Here is a 13,172-nt window from a genome sequence, read left to right on the forward strand (position 1 = left end):
TATGGGATTACCTACCCTATTAGAAAGTTTGCTCTGACCCCCAAAAGTTAGAGGCTGGTTTAAGCTCGGAAGCATGAAGATTTCAATCTTTTCCAAAACCCTTTGCCATTGACAACTATGGATTTCACTCAATGACTGCACTGCAGGATCAACTAGAAGAACCTGATGGAGTGAACAGGGAAGGGTAGCCAATAGGTTGTGTGTCTGAACACTCATGGCCTGATTTTGAGAGACGCCAAGCACCCACAACTCCAGCTGAAGTCGATGAGAGCTGCAGGTGTTCAGCATCTCTCACAGGCGGGCCGGAAGAGATCAAATATAAGGTGAAATCGATCCTTGGGCAGAGGGCGAGCCCAAGGCTTATACACTATCTAAATTCTACATTAGACCTCAAAATAGGGCTTAAGTGGGACAGAAGTGCTCTGCAGAAGCTGGCCCAGCCATTTACACAGTGAGAAAGCAGAGGATCACATTCAAGCAGGTTTTATGTACAGCATCCACCAGATAATCTGTACCTGGAGCAGAAGTGATCTGTCCCCATCCCAGCTCCTCCATCAATCGAAATTCACACAGAGGACACTGTCTGACAAGGAACATACAAATCAGGGGACAGAATTCATCCATTTATGAGGTTTTCACACATCCAAGTCAGATTATTCATGGTTAGGGTGACCAGCTAGCAAGTGTGGAAAATCAGGATGGGGTGGGGGAGGCAATAGGTGCCTATAAAAGACAAAGCCCTGAATATTGGGATGGTCCCTATAAAAATCGGGACATCTGGTCACCCTATTCATGGTGCTGGAAGAGATACTCTTCAAAGAGGGTCTAGCCTTATGCTCTCGCTAGCCAAAATACAGATTTTGAAAATTCTGCATTCCATGGACCTGATTTTGAAACACAGCCTCCAATTTTGCAGCCTCAATTTTGCATTCAATTTTTTTGCACCTGTGTGATGTCCAACATCTTGTCTGACTCTGGGGATTGAATCAGGGCTACAGACTGAGCTAAAGCACCCGGGTTCCAGAGCTGGTAGCCACAACAATTCACATCCTCTGTGGATTGACACATTCCACAATGGGTTATACTTGTTTTTGGGACAGATGCTTAAAGTGGTTAAATGCTTCACTATATGGGGGCTGGAGCATTCACCACCTTGCAGCACTCAGCCTATACAGTGCAGGAGTAGCTAAGCAGTGTAAACGTCCCAACCATAATTCTGACATACAGTCTCTACTATGTACATCTAAGAAAAGAAGAAAGGTACTTTGCAGAAATGGCAAACTACAGATTTCCACTTGCACTATCTTCCCATGGGAAATTACAGTGCATGACTTCACAAAAACTTCAGCAGATTATTTTTCTCTCTTTTACTAAAGAAATCAAGGTGGAAATAGGCTGCTTGCCTTTTCTGTGGCACATCACGGCATGAAGGTGGACAAAGAGAATAAATCAACAAAGGATTGCTACAGAGGCATTTCCAAACACATCTCACTACAAAGGAAACACATCAATTGTCAACAGAACACCAATCTCCAGCCCAAGAAGAAAATCAGAGTAGAAAACTTTAAAAAGTCTTCCTGGGACCTTCTGCACATTTTCAGTGTCAGGTTTATGAAGCCCAACTTGCTTACTCTAGCAGAAGGGTAACAAAGCATTATGGGAAACTGTTTCATTTATGATCATAGGACCAGAAGGTGGGAGGGAGGGTCAAATGTTTCTTTAATCACCTTTGGGCTAATCAGTCTGTTCAGGGGCCTCCAGAGTAAATTAGCTAAGGTACTTATCTGGTGCTCATTGCTGTTGTATCTGAGAGCCTCACAATTTTTAATACCATTTATCCTCCCAACTCCTCAATGAGATAGCACTTCTCTATTATCTCCCTACTGCAGAAAGACTAAGTGACTTGCCCAAGGTCACACAGGGAGTCTGTGGCAGAGCAGGGACTTGAAGCCAGGTCTCCCAAATCCCAGGCTAATGGCCCAACCATTGGCCTATCCTAATGCATGTGCTTGCAGCAACAACCCCTACAGCTGTCCTAATGGAAGGTTTGAAGGTAACAGTGTTGATGTAATATACTTATACTTCTATAAGGTGTTTGATTTGGCACCACATGATATTTTGATTTAAAAACTAGAAGAATATAAAGTTAACATGGCACACATTAAACGGATTAAAAGCTGGCTAATGGATAGGTTTCAAAAAGGAATTTTAAATGGGGAATTGTCATCAAGAGGGTGTTCCTAGTGGGACTGGGCCTTACTCTGTTTAACATTTTTATTAATAACCTGGAAGAAAAACATAAAAAGCATCACTGATGAAGTTGGCAACTGACGCAAAAATTGGGAGAGTGGTAAATAATGAAGAGCACAGGTCACTGCTTCAGAACAATTTGGATCACTTGGGCTCAGGCAAACAATACGTGTTTTAGAACTACTAAATGTAAACGTATACAAGGGAGGAACAAGGAACGTCGGCCATACTTACAGGCTGGGGGACTCTATCCTGAGAAGCAGTGACTCTGAACAAGACTTGGGGGTCGTGGTGGATAATCAGCTGAACATGAGCTCCCAATGTGATGCTGTGCTCAAAAGAGCTAATGTGATCCTAAGTTGCATAAACAGGAGGATTTCGAGTAGGAGTAGAAAGATTATTTTACCTCTGTGTTTGGAATGCTGTGTCCAGTTCTAGTGCCCACAATTCAAGGAGGATGTTGATAAATTGGAGAGGGTTCAGAGCAGAGCCATGAGAAGGATTAGAAAACATATCCTACAGTGATAAGCTGAATATATTGAGCTGCCTGAATTTAATGAAGAGAAGGTTAAAGGGGGACTTGTTGACAGTCTATAAGTATAGATGAGGGGAGTCATATTTCATAATGGGCTCTTCAATCTAGCAGACACAGGTCTAACACGATCTAACGGCTGGAAGTTGAAGCTAGACAAATACAGACTGGAAATAAAGTGTAGATTTTTTAACAGTGAGAATGATTAGCCATTGCTACAATTTACCCAGGTCGTGGTGGATCCTCCATCTCTGATCATTTTTAAATCAAAATTGGACACTTTCTGTAAAATCTGCTCTAGGGATCATTTTAGGGAAGTTCTATGGCCCGTATTGAACAGGAGGTCAGACTAGATGATCACAGTGGTTGCTTCCAGCCTGGGAATCTATGAATGTAAGTGCAGCATGCTCCAGCCATGCTCCTTAAACTAGGAGCATTAGGGCCAACATAGGGCGATTGAACAGCAGTTCTGTGCTATGTAGGAAACTGTATTCAGAGAAATGAAGAGATATAAGAAATGCCATAATGGATGAGACCAGTACTCTCACCCAGTGGATAGAGCACTGAACTAGGATTCAGGAGCCCTGGGTTCTATTTCTGGTGCCAGCCACTGGCCTGCTGGGTGACCTTGGACAAGTCACATCCTTGTTCTGTGCCTCAGCTTCCCCATCTGCAAAATGGGATGATACTAAGAGCCTTTGCAAAGCACGGTGAGATCTACTGATGAAAAGTGCTATATAAGTAGGGCCCTACAAATTTACAGCCCATTTGGTCAATTTCACAGTCATAGGATTTTTTAAATCATAAATTTCATTATTTCAGCTATTTAAATCTGAAATTTCACAGTGTTGTAATTGTAGGGGTCCTGACCTAAAAAGGAGTTGGGGAGGGGGATCACAAGGTTATTGTGTGTGGGGGGGTGTTGCGGTACTGCTACTCTTACTTCTGCGCTGCCGCTGGTGGCAGTGCTGCCTTCAGAGCTGGGCAGCTGGAGGCCAGGATCCCAGCTCTGAAGGCAGAGCCACCGCCAGCAGCAGTGCAGAAGGCTGGCCTGGTACGGTATTGCCATCCTTCTGTGCTACTGCCTGCACAGCTGGGCCCTCAGTCAGCAGCCACCACTCTTCAGCTGCCTAGCTCTGATGGCAGCAGTGCAGAAGTAAGGGTGGCATGGTATGGTATTGCCACCTTTACCCCAGTGCTGCCGCTGGCAGGGTGCTGCCCTCAGAGCTGGGTGCCCAGTCAACAGCCACCGTTCTCCTGCTGCCCAGCTCTGAAGGCAGCGCAGAAGTAAGTGTGGCAATACCACAACACCCCCCAAAATAACCTTGTAACCCCCCTGTAACTCACTTTTGGGTCAGGACCCCCAATTTGAGAAATGCTGGTCTCCCCCATGAAATCTGTATAGTATAGGGTAAAAGCACACAAAAGATCCAAATTCATGGCGACGAAAAACTCGTCACGGACCGTGGAATCTATATATAAGGGCTAGGAATTATCATCATCATCATCCTCTAGTCCAGTACCCTGATGAAGAGCATAAGGAAAGCCTTTTAGCTCTGAGAAGCATGCAGGTATATCCAAATTAGAAAGATTCATACAGCACCCGCACACAGTATCCAAGCAATAAAGCAAGATCAGCAAAACCAAAAAGTTGCAAGCCCCAAACAATGCAATCTGCACAGCACAGCAATGGAACAGAACCAAGAGCTACAATATACAAAATTACCCTGGACAAAAAAAAAAAAAAAATGTGCTCTTGCTCTAAGTAACTTATTTTGATTACAGCTTGTGTTCTGTCGACACAATCAACATGGCCAGCAGCCCTTTGAAATTCAGCCTCTTACAATGCCACAGTGTTCTCCAGTTTGTAAAGGAGAAACAACCTAGTAACAAACATCAATGATAACTATGCTGGGAGATGGAGTCGGAGGTTACTGGGGCCACAGCTGTTGTTACTGCCTTGTTCCTTTCTAGCTCGCGGAGTTCTGCAGCACTGTGGACCAGATTTACAAAAGTTCAGCACCGTTTAGGCACCAAAATAAAGGCCAAATTCTCTAAAGTCCCCCGCACCCACAATAGGCATCATATTTTCAAACGAGCTCCACACCCAACATGCTGAGCTTTTTTGGGAATCTGGCCTCATTTGTGGGTGCCACACACTTGAAAAACTGACCTTATGAAGATACAAGCCCACTTCTCAGGAAGTCAAATTCTCACAACAGGGTTTGGTTGACAATTTAGGTCATTTCCAGAGTCTAATTGTTAGATCCACTTGTTGAAGCCTCAGTGGTGATTAATCAAATCAGTTTAAACTGTAGTTGAATAGAGAGGCTAGGCACATTAATTAGAAAATTTATTTATCTTGTTAACGGACTCGGGCAGTTTGACTCTCTGCGGCAGGTTCACAGACGCTATACTTCATTCGGAAATTCCAATTAGACTAAACTGTAAAACATGCCACAAAAATGAATTATGCATCTGTATGATTGTCATCATTTGCTTTACATTTGCACCTACACGTGAGATTGGGCACCATCGTGCAAGGCACTGTACAAATACATAATGAGATAGAATGCAACTCTTCCTAGCAGGGACTAAATAGACGAGCACGGAAAAGCTTGCATTTTCAATAGACAAGCACAGAGTGGGCGAAAGAAAGCATCATTAGCTCCATTTTACATATGAGAAACTGAGGCAATGATAGATTAAGTAGTTTATACACATGCCACACAGGAAACCTGGTCTGGGAACTGAGCACAGATCTCCCAAGTGCCTTAACCCCCATGACTACCCTTACTTGGTGTTTCTAACATCTCATGATACCCAGCCACCTCTTTCAGTGCAATAGTTCATGGTAAATCAATTTTCCTTCTATCTTCCTCGTCTGGATGCTTTGCCTTGGGTATTGCAGTCTTCAAAAAAGTATCAGGATTTAAGCAGATTGCTGAAGCTCTTAGGTACCTCCTGGCAAAAGAGTAAAAGATATACTTCTATGCCAGGTTAACCATCTTCCCGTGAAACACTGGCAGGACTCCAGTGTTCTGAAACATGCAGTAGGAATCTATAACCAAGGTGCTAATGTGAGCCTGGTACATACGGTTTGGGTGGAGGCACCAAAGGCTCTCTGTCACTGCCCTTGGGGAGAATGGAAGGTCTCATTTGACAAGAGCTTGCCTACATGGGGAAATTGACTGGCAGAGCTCTAGCAGAATAATTACTCATGTAAATAAGCCTTGAGACAAGGGTAAGAGCTCCTGGGATTCTGGGGTGGAGGGCGCATCTCCTTTTGTGAGCTTTGCACAGCAATCATGGCAGTTGACTTGAGATGAAGGAAGCTATAGACATTTGAGGATCTCAGAATATCCCCCAAAGACTGCCCATATATATGACCTGTGCAGGGGGCCTCCCCCAGCCAGTGTGGAGCTGACAAAGGTTCTACCCCAGTTCTGTTCCTAGCTCCAGTATAAGGGATGCACTGGGGACATGGTCCAGTGCACTGCACTTCTCTCTGGCTATTCTCTACCTTTCAGGGGACATGGAAAACAAAGCGTAAGCTAGAGCAGCCTTGAGCTGCTCCAGAATATGGGAAGCACACAGGTGTCTAAAAAAGAGAAGGGGGGAAACTGGGAATCAGACCCAAAGAACTAGTCAAGGTCACAAAGCTGGGAGCAGAACCCAGAAGTCCCTGACTCTCAGCTGCTAGTTGTAACCACCAGACTTAATGGCTGATCACACTTCAGAAGGAGCCACTCCTAATTTGAGTGAGTGGTGCACTTCAGTGCAGGAGACAATGCCAGACTTTCCCCTTGAGCGATTTTGTTTTTCAGCTGGGTTTGAAACAAACAGAATGTGGTATTCTCAGGCCCTTTATGCCAGGAAGATAATATTAATCCTTTTTAGAGACTTAGAGTGCTGAAGCTGCCAGGATCTGTGCCAATATGTCTCTTATTTGTTTTCTTCTAGATGTTGCCATATACAAGGAGTGGGGGATGTGGAATCCTCATTTCAAAAATGAATTTTCATGTTGAAATAGAGTTTCTGGCATGTACTAGTCACTTGTCTCTCAGTTCAAATGTCCAGGCCATTGTCAGTCATAAGGTACATGCAGGAGAGGACTGAAGCTTATCTGATTTTGCCATCCAGAGTAGCTGAGAAATATCACCTGGTGTTATTCAGTCAAAGGTCTTGCACATTCTTTAAGCTTTGCAGACCTCCTCTTCTCCACCAGGAGATAAAAAACAATGTAATTACCTCCATTTTACAGAAGGTCCGTGAGTGCAAAGTTAGGCACAGAGAGGTAAGGTGGCTTGTCAGGAGCAAAAGAGGTTTGTTCCTTTAGGAACTCTGGAGATTTATCATCTGCCGGGCCAAACTGTTCTAGGCCAAGTCCGTCAAATAATTCCCTAAGGATTGGGGCCCTGCATGAATCAAGGGTCCTGTCCGCTTGCTGGACCGGGAAGATGACCCAGAGCATAAGCGCCAACTTCTGCTGGTGCTGGTGGGAGCTTGACTCCCCCACCTCAGCCCTGCCGTGACTCCACCCCTGCCCTGGCCCCATTCCAACTCCTTCCCCAAAGTCCCCGCCCTCTCCCTGTCCCCATTCCAACCCCTTCCCCAAATCTCCATCCCAGCTCTGCCTCTTACCCACCTCCTCCCCTTAGTGTGTTGCGTTCCTGCTCCTCCCCACTCCTTCCCAGAGCTTGTTACACTGCGAAACAGCTGTTTTGTGGCAGCAAGCACTGGGAGGAGAAACTGGCATGCAGCACGCTCAGGGGAGGAAGCATAGGTGAGCTGAGCTGGGGCACAGGGGGCGAGGCAGGGAGCTTGGCTCCCAATTTTTCCCCGTGGGTGCTCCAGTCCCGGAGCCGGCACCTCTGACCTGGAGTCTTTTGTCTGGGGTCTCTGGAGAATCTAGTTTGAACTACTATATGCTAGAGAGCATCAAGGATGATGAATCTCAAAAATCAGCAACAAAAAAACATGTGAAGATCCTGAGTGCAGTTTGGAAACTGGTATTTTGTATGAGGTCTAGAATGATCTACTTCAGCCATTCAGCAAGTGCAGTCTAAGCTTGCAAAGTGCTCAAATTGACCTTTCCACTCCTGTAAACCTAACAAGGAGTCTTGGAACTGTTCTTCAACAAATGCAGGAAAGTTTTGATGAGTATGAAATTCAGGGGGCTGCAAGGACTGCTACCCATGAGTACAAGTCAGCCAAATGCCGCAAACCACAGAAGACATGCAACAATGCAACTGCCCACTCATTTAGTGACAAGGACGCCTTCAGAGTTAATACCTTCATCACCATCACTGACCAGCTGAAGAGTTCATTAGAACATCAGATTGAGGCTTACAAAAATTTCGACAAAACCTTTATAGTAGTGACAATTTCACATAATTTTTCAAGTTCCGAAGTCGGTGAAGGTATCAAACGTCTGTGTCAGAAGTACCCAGACAATCTCCCAGTAGATTTTACTAAAGAATTTCTTCAATTTGTTGAATTCATATCACCCTCAGAGATAGAGAGAAAAGATGACAAAGGCAAATCTATTTGGATGCACCAAGTTATCACTGAGCCCAATGTGATAGACTGTTTCCCAAATGTGAAAACTGCCTTGCAGCTGCATTTGTCACTAACGATCACAACTGTAGTGGAGAATGTTCCTGCTCTCTTCTCACTAGGGTCAAATATGTCCTCGATCCACCACAACTCAAGATAGGGTGACCAGATAGCAAGAGTGAAAAATCAGGATGGTGTATGTGTGTGTGGCAGGGGAGGGGGGAGTAATAGACATCTATATAAGAAAAAGCCCCAAATATCGGGACTGTCCCTATAAAATTGGGACATCTTGTCACCCTAACTCAAGAGCACTCAGTGCTTTGTCCCTCTTGAGCACTGAGAATGAAATCTTCAGGTCTTTGAATTACAATGACATTCATGACTTTGCCACAGCTAAAGCTGGAGGCGGGGAGAAGCGGGGGGAATGGTTTCTTTGAAGCATTGAGAGTTGAGTAAACTTGTTAATTTTACATAAATAAAATGTAAATAACGTATGTAGATAAAACGTCCAATGACTTCATACTTTTTTTTGCAATATGTAATTCATACTTAGGCTCTTCCCTCCCATTAGCCTTAGGCCCCTCATATCCTGAGAGGGGCACATTCGGGGCAGGATTAAGGTTGTCTCTTTCACCCACAAAAGTTGGTCTAATAAAAGCTATCACACCTCACCCACCTTGTCTCTCTAAAGAAACCATCTGATAGGTTTGCACGGGAAGGAACCACTAGCCTATAGACAGCCTCTAGACTGATCTCCTGAGCAAAACCGGCAAGAAACCTTCCCCAAAATAAGTCCTAGAGTACCTCTTTTAGAAAAACATCCAATCTTGATTTACAAATGATCAGTGATGGAGAATCCCCCACGACCCTGGATAAATTGGTTCCAATGGTTAATTACTCTCATTGTTAAGAATGTACACCTTGTTTCCAGTCTGAATTTGTCTAGCTCCAATCTCTAGCCATTGGATCATGTTATACCTTCCTCTGCTAGATTGAGGAGCCCATTATTATTTATCCCCCATGCAGGTACTGATAGACTGTGATTAAGTCACTCTTTAACCTTCTCTTTGCTAAACTAAATAGGATTGACCTCCTTGGAGTCTATCACTATAGGACATGTGTTTTAACCCTTTAATCATTCTTGTGGCTCTTCTCTGAACCCTCTTCAATTTATCAACCTCTTCCTCAAATTGTGGGTGCCAGAACTGGACACAGGATTCCAGCTGCAGTCAAACCAGTGCCAAGTACAGTGATACTGTGGTTACAAGTTTAGCTTAGAACAAGCACACAGTCTCAGTAGGCCAACTCCTTCCAATCATTCCCTAAGGATTGGGGCCCTACATGAACCAAGGGTCCTGTCCGTTTGCTGGATCAGGAGGATAGCCCTGAGTCTTTCCTTTGTCTGTGGGTCTCTGAAGAATCTACTTTGAACTACTATAGCCGCATCTCGGCTGGGATGGCTTCATAGGGTTGCTAATAGAGGAAGTACATGAGAAAGAATGTGTGTGTCACAGCTAAATATAAGGTGGAACAGATTGTTAAACTAAAGAATTAACACATTTTGCAAGACACCATTCGAAATGAAGTAGGCAATTAACACCTCTATAGTCATAGTACAAAGGAGAGTTAGTGGGTTATGGATTGCTGTAATGAGACATAAAACCAGTGTCTCTGTTGAGTTCCTGATTTTTGGTGTTAAGCAGAGTTATGTATTTAAGCTCCCAGGCTCATCTTTTGAAGCTATTGTCCAGGTTTTCGTGGAGAATGAGGACAGAGGTCAGATACGGGGAGTGATCATTCTCTGAAAAGTGATAAAAGACAAAAACCATGTGATCACCCATGGGCAAACATTGCTTTTAATAATCTGTTCCACCTTGTATTTAGCTGTGACACTCTGATTACCCTTCCCAGACCTCAAAAAGAGCTCTGTGGAGTTTCAAAACTCATCTCTTCCACCAACAGAACTTAGTTCAATAAAAGATATTACTTCATCCACCCTCCCTCTCTCATATCTAGGGACCCACATGACAACAACAACACTGCACCCATCTGTTGTCTCTGGTCTTACTTAGGCCATGGCTACACTGGCGCTTTACAGCGCTGCAACTTTCGAGTTCAAGGGTGTGAAAAAAACCATCCCTCTGAGCGCTGCAAGATACAGCGCTGTAAAGCCTCAGTGTGAACAGTGCTGGAGCGCTGGGAGTGCAGCTCCCAGCACTGCAAGCTACACCCGTAGAGGATGTGGAGTACATGCAGTGCTGGCGCTGCGACCACATTCAAAACTTCAAAGAGCTAAGTGCAAGTGTAGCCATACCCTTAGATTGTAATCTCTTTGGGGACGGGAACTGGCTCTTTGTTCTATGTTTGTGCAGCACCGAGCACCATGGAGTCCCAGAATATGACTAGAGCTCTTAGGTGCTACAGTAATACAACTAATAAATAAACAAACAAACAAATCAGATCAGACCATTGTGCCATCTAGGCCAGTATCTGGCCTCTAAAAGTAGCCAAAGCCTTATGCTTCAGAAAAAAAGACAAAGAAGTCATGTTTTCTACACTGCTTCCTTAAGGGAGTAATTCCTTCCTTACCTGCTATAAGTGATCAGTTTTTTCCCAGAATCTGAGATCAGAAAAAGGGATATTCTTGCGGGAACATTTTGCTCTACCTCCTATTGCTACAGACATTCTTTACATTCACATACATATCACTCGAGACCTGTGCCATTATTTGGTGAGCTAACAGGATTCTACTCCTCCCTGGCCTTTTGCTGGGTATTAACAGTACGTCAAACCTCCGTGCCTTCTATTTGTTCTAGGGAAAGGAGGAATTATCATCGTATTGATCTAATACAATTTCTTTCATCAAGTGACTGTTCATCTCATTTGCAAGGTGGACCCAGGAGCACAGATCAGCTTAAACTTCTCTACATAGAGCTTGTTAAACAGATACTTGGAAAGGGACATTTTTAGAAGTGGGGGGGGGCACAGAGCGGGGGAGCGGGGTAGGGAACATTCCACCTGCTGCATAAATAACCGCTTGGGTTAGATCTCCTTGTGGTTTTCAGTTTCCAAGAGGAAGGATAGGAACTCTGAGCATTTCTCTGCTTGATCAGTTTCCTCCAGACTGCGAGAAGGCTCACAGCTGCCAGCAAACTATGAAAAGCAAAAGTAAACACCAGAGCAAAACACTGGCCCCACATACAAATGCCTCTTAGGACAGCCTACCCAAGCTAGCTTGAATCCAGCTAGCTTAGGTAGCGATAGCAGACAGTGAAGACAGCACAGCATGGACTTAAGTGTGGGTGGGCTAGTTAGCCAAGCACATAGCAAGGGTCCAAGCCAGGCTTGAATCCCATGCTACACTATCTTTGCTACTATTGTTACCTGCACTAGCTAGATTCAGGCTAGCTTGGATAAGTTCTGCCCAGCTTTTGCCAAGAGGCACTCTCTCAATGGATTCTAGGCTATCGTAGACTGAAATCAATTGTTTTAAAACTAGAGATGAATCTGACACTTCCATCGTCTGCTCTCAGACCCATTAGAGAGAGAGACATAGGGCCAGATTCTGATCTCATCATCATAAGTGTATTTAAAGTGCTATCTGAAGACAAAAAAAAAGAAACAAACCCCCACCACCACCCACGAGAAGTCCTTGCGGCACCTTAGAGACTAACAAATTGATTTGGGCACAAGCTTATGTGGGCTAGAACCCACTTCACTGGATGCATGAAGTGAAAAACACAGGAGCAGGTATAAATACATGAAAGGATAGGAATTGTTTTACTAAGGATGAGGTCAGGCTAACAAGATAAATCAATTAACAGCAGGATACCAAAGGAGGAAAAATAACTTTTCAGGTGGTAAGAAAGTGGCCTATTACAGACATTGACAAGAAAGTGTGAGTAACAGTAGGGAGAAATTAGTACTGGGGAAATTAAGCAGGTATTGGGGACATCAGCAAGGCGGGGGAGATAAATAGAGGCCGTACATTTAAATGATCTTCATTAAGCATCTGTGTCAACACTGTGTTGGGATGAATGGGGCATATAAAGGTTATTGTTTCAGGCTGCCTGAAAATTCAGGTCTGCATCATCACATCAGTTCATGTTTTCAAGGTTACCTTCAAACCCATAACACATCACTGGTCAGTCTACTCAATGTTTCAGTGGAGTTACTCCGGTTTAACTAGAAGCAGCATCTGGCCCTTTGCACCATTTTGTTGTTCTGCAGCCTGACCCTTTGTCTTGTAAACAACAGAAATCTGCATAGCCAAATACATTTTCATTCTCCCTGATGACAGAATGCGAGAGCAGGTTGCAGGTGTGGCTGGAAAACTTCTCATACTCTGTACGCAGCATCTTGTCATCCAAGGTAAACACGACATAATGAAATTTCAAGGGGGAGGGGGGGAGGAGAAAGAAGGTGAGATATTTGCCTTTAAGTTCAATTCCCTTTAGTGCCGGAATAATATTTGATGAGAAACAAACTAGATGATAATCACATGCGGTGAACAAATACTGCTCAGATCCTGGATTGATCAAATAACATACAGCAATAAAAATCCAATTGATAGAACGTTGGCAGCACGGGACAGGAATAGCTGTGCATGTTTATTAACTGGTACAGCACGTGACGTAGATGTCTGATCAGTCATGGGTGGATGACAATTCTTTTGCAACAAAGGTACATGGATCTTTTAATTCCCTTGCCTCATGGCTCCATTCAGTTCCAGGTTGTATTCTCTTATTAGCAAGGACGGAATAAGGATGATAATATCTGACTCTCTCTCTTGCCCTGCATCTTATACAATCTTTTTCAGTAGTGCAAAGTT

The sequence above is a fragment of the Gopherus evgoodei genome, chromosome 2, assembly GCF_007399415.2.
Source record: "Gopherus evgoodei ecotype Sinaloan lineage chromosome 2, rGopEvg1_v1.p, whole genome shotgun sequence".
In the NCBI taxonomy this organism is placed as follows: Eukaryota; Metazoa; Chordata; order Testudines; family Testudinidae; genus Gopherus; species Gopherus evgoodei.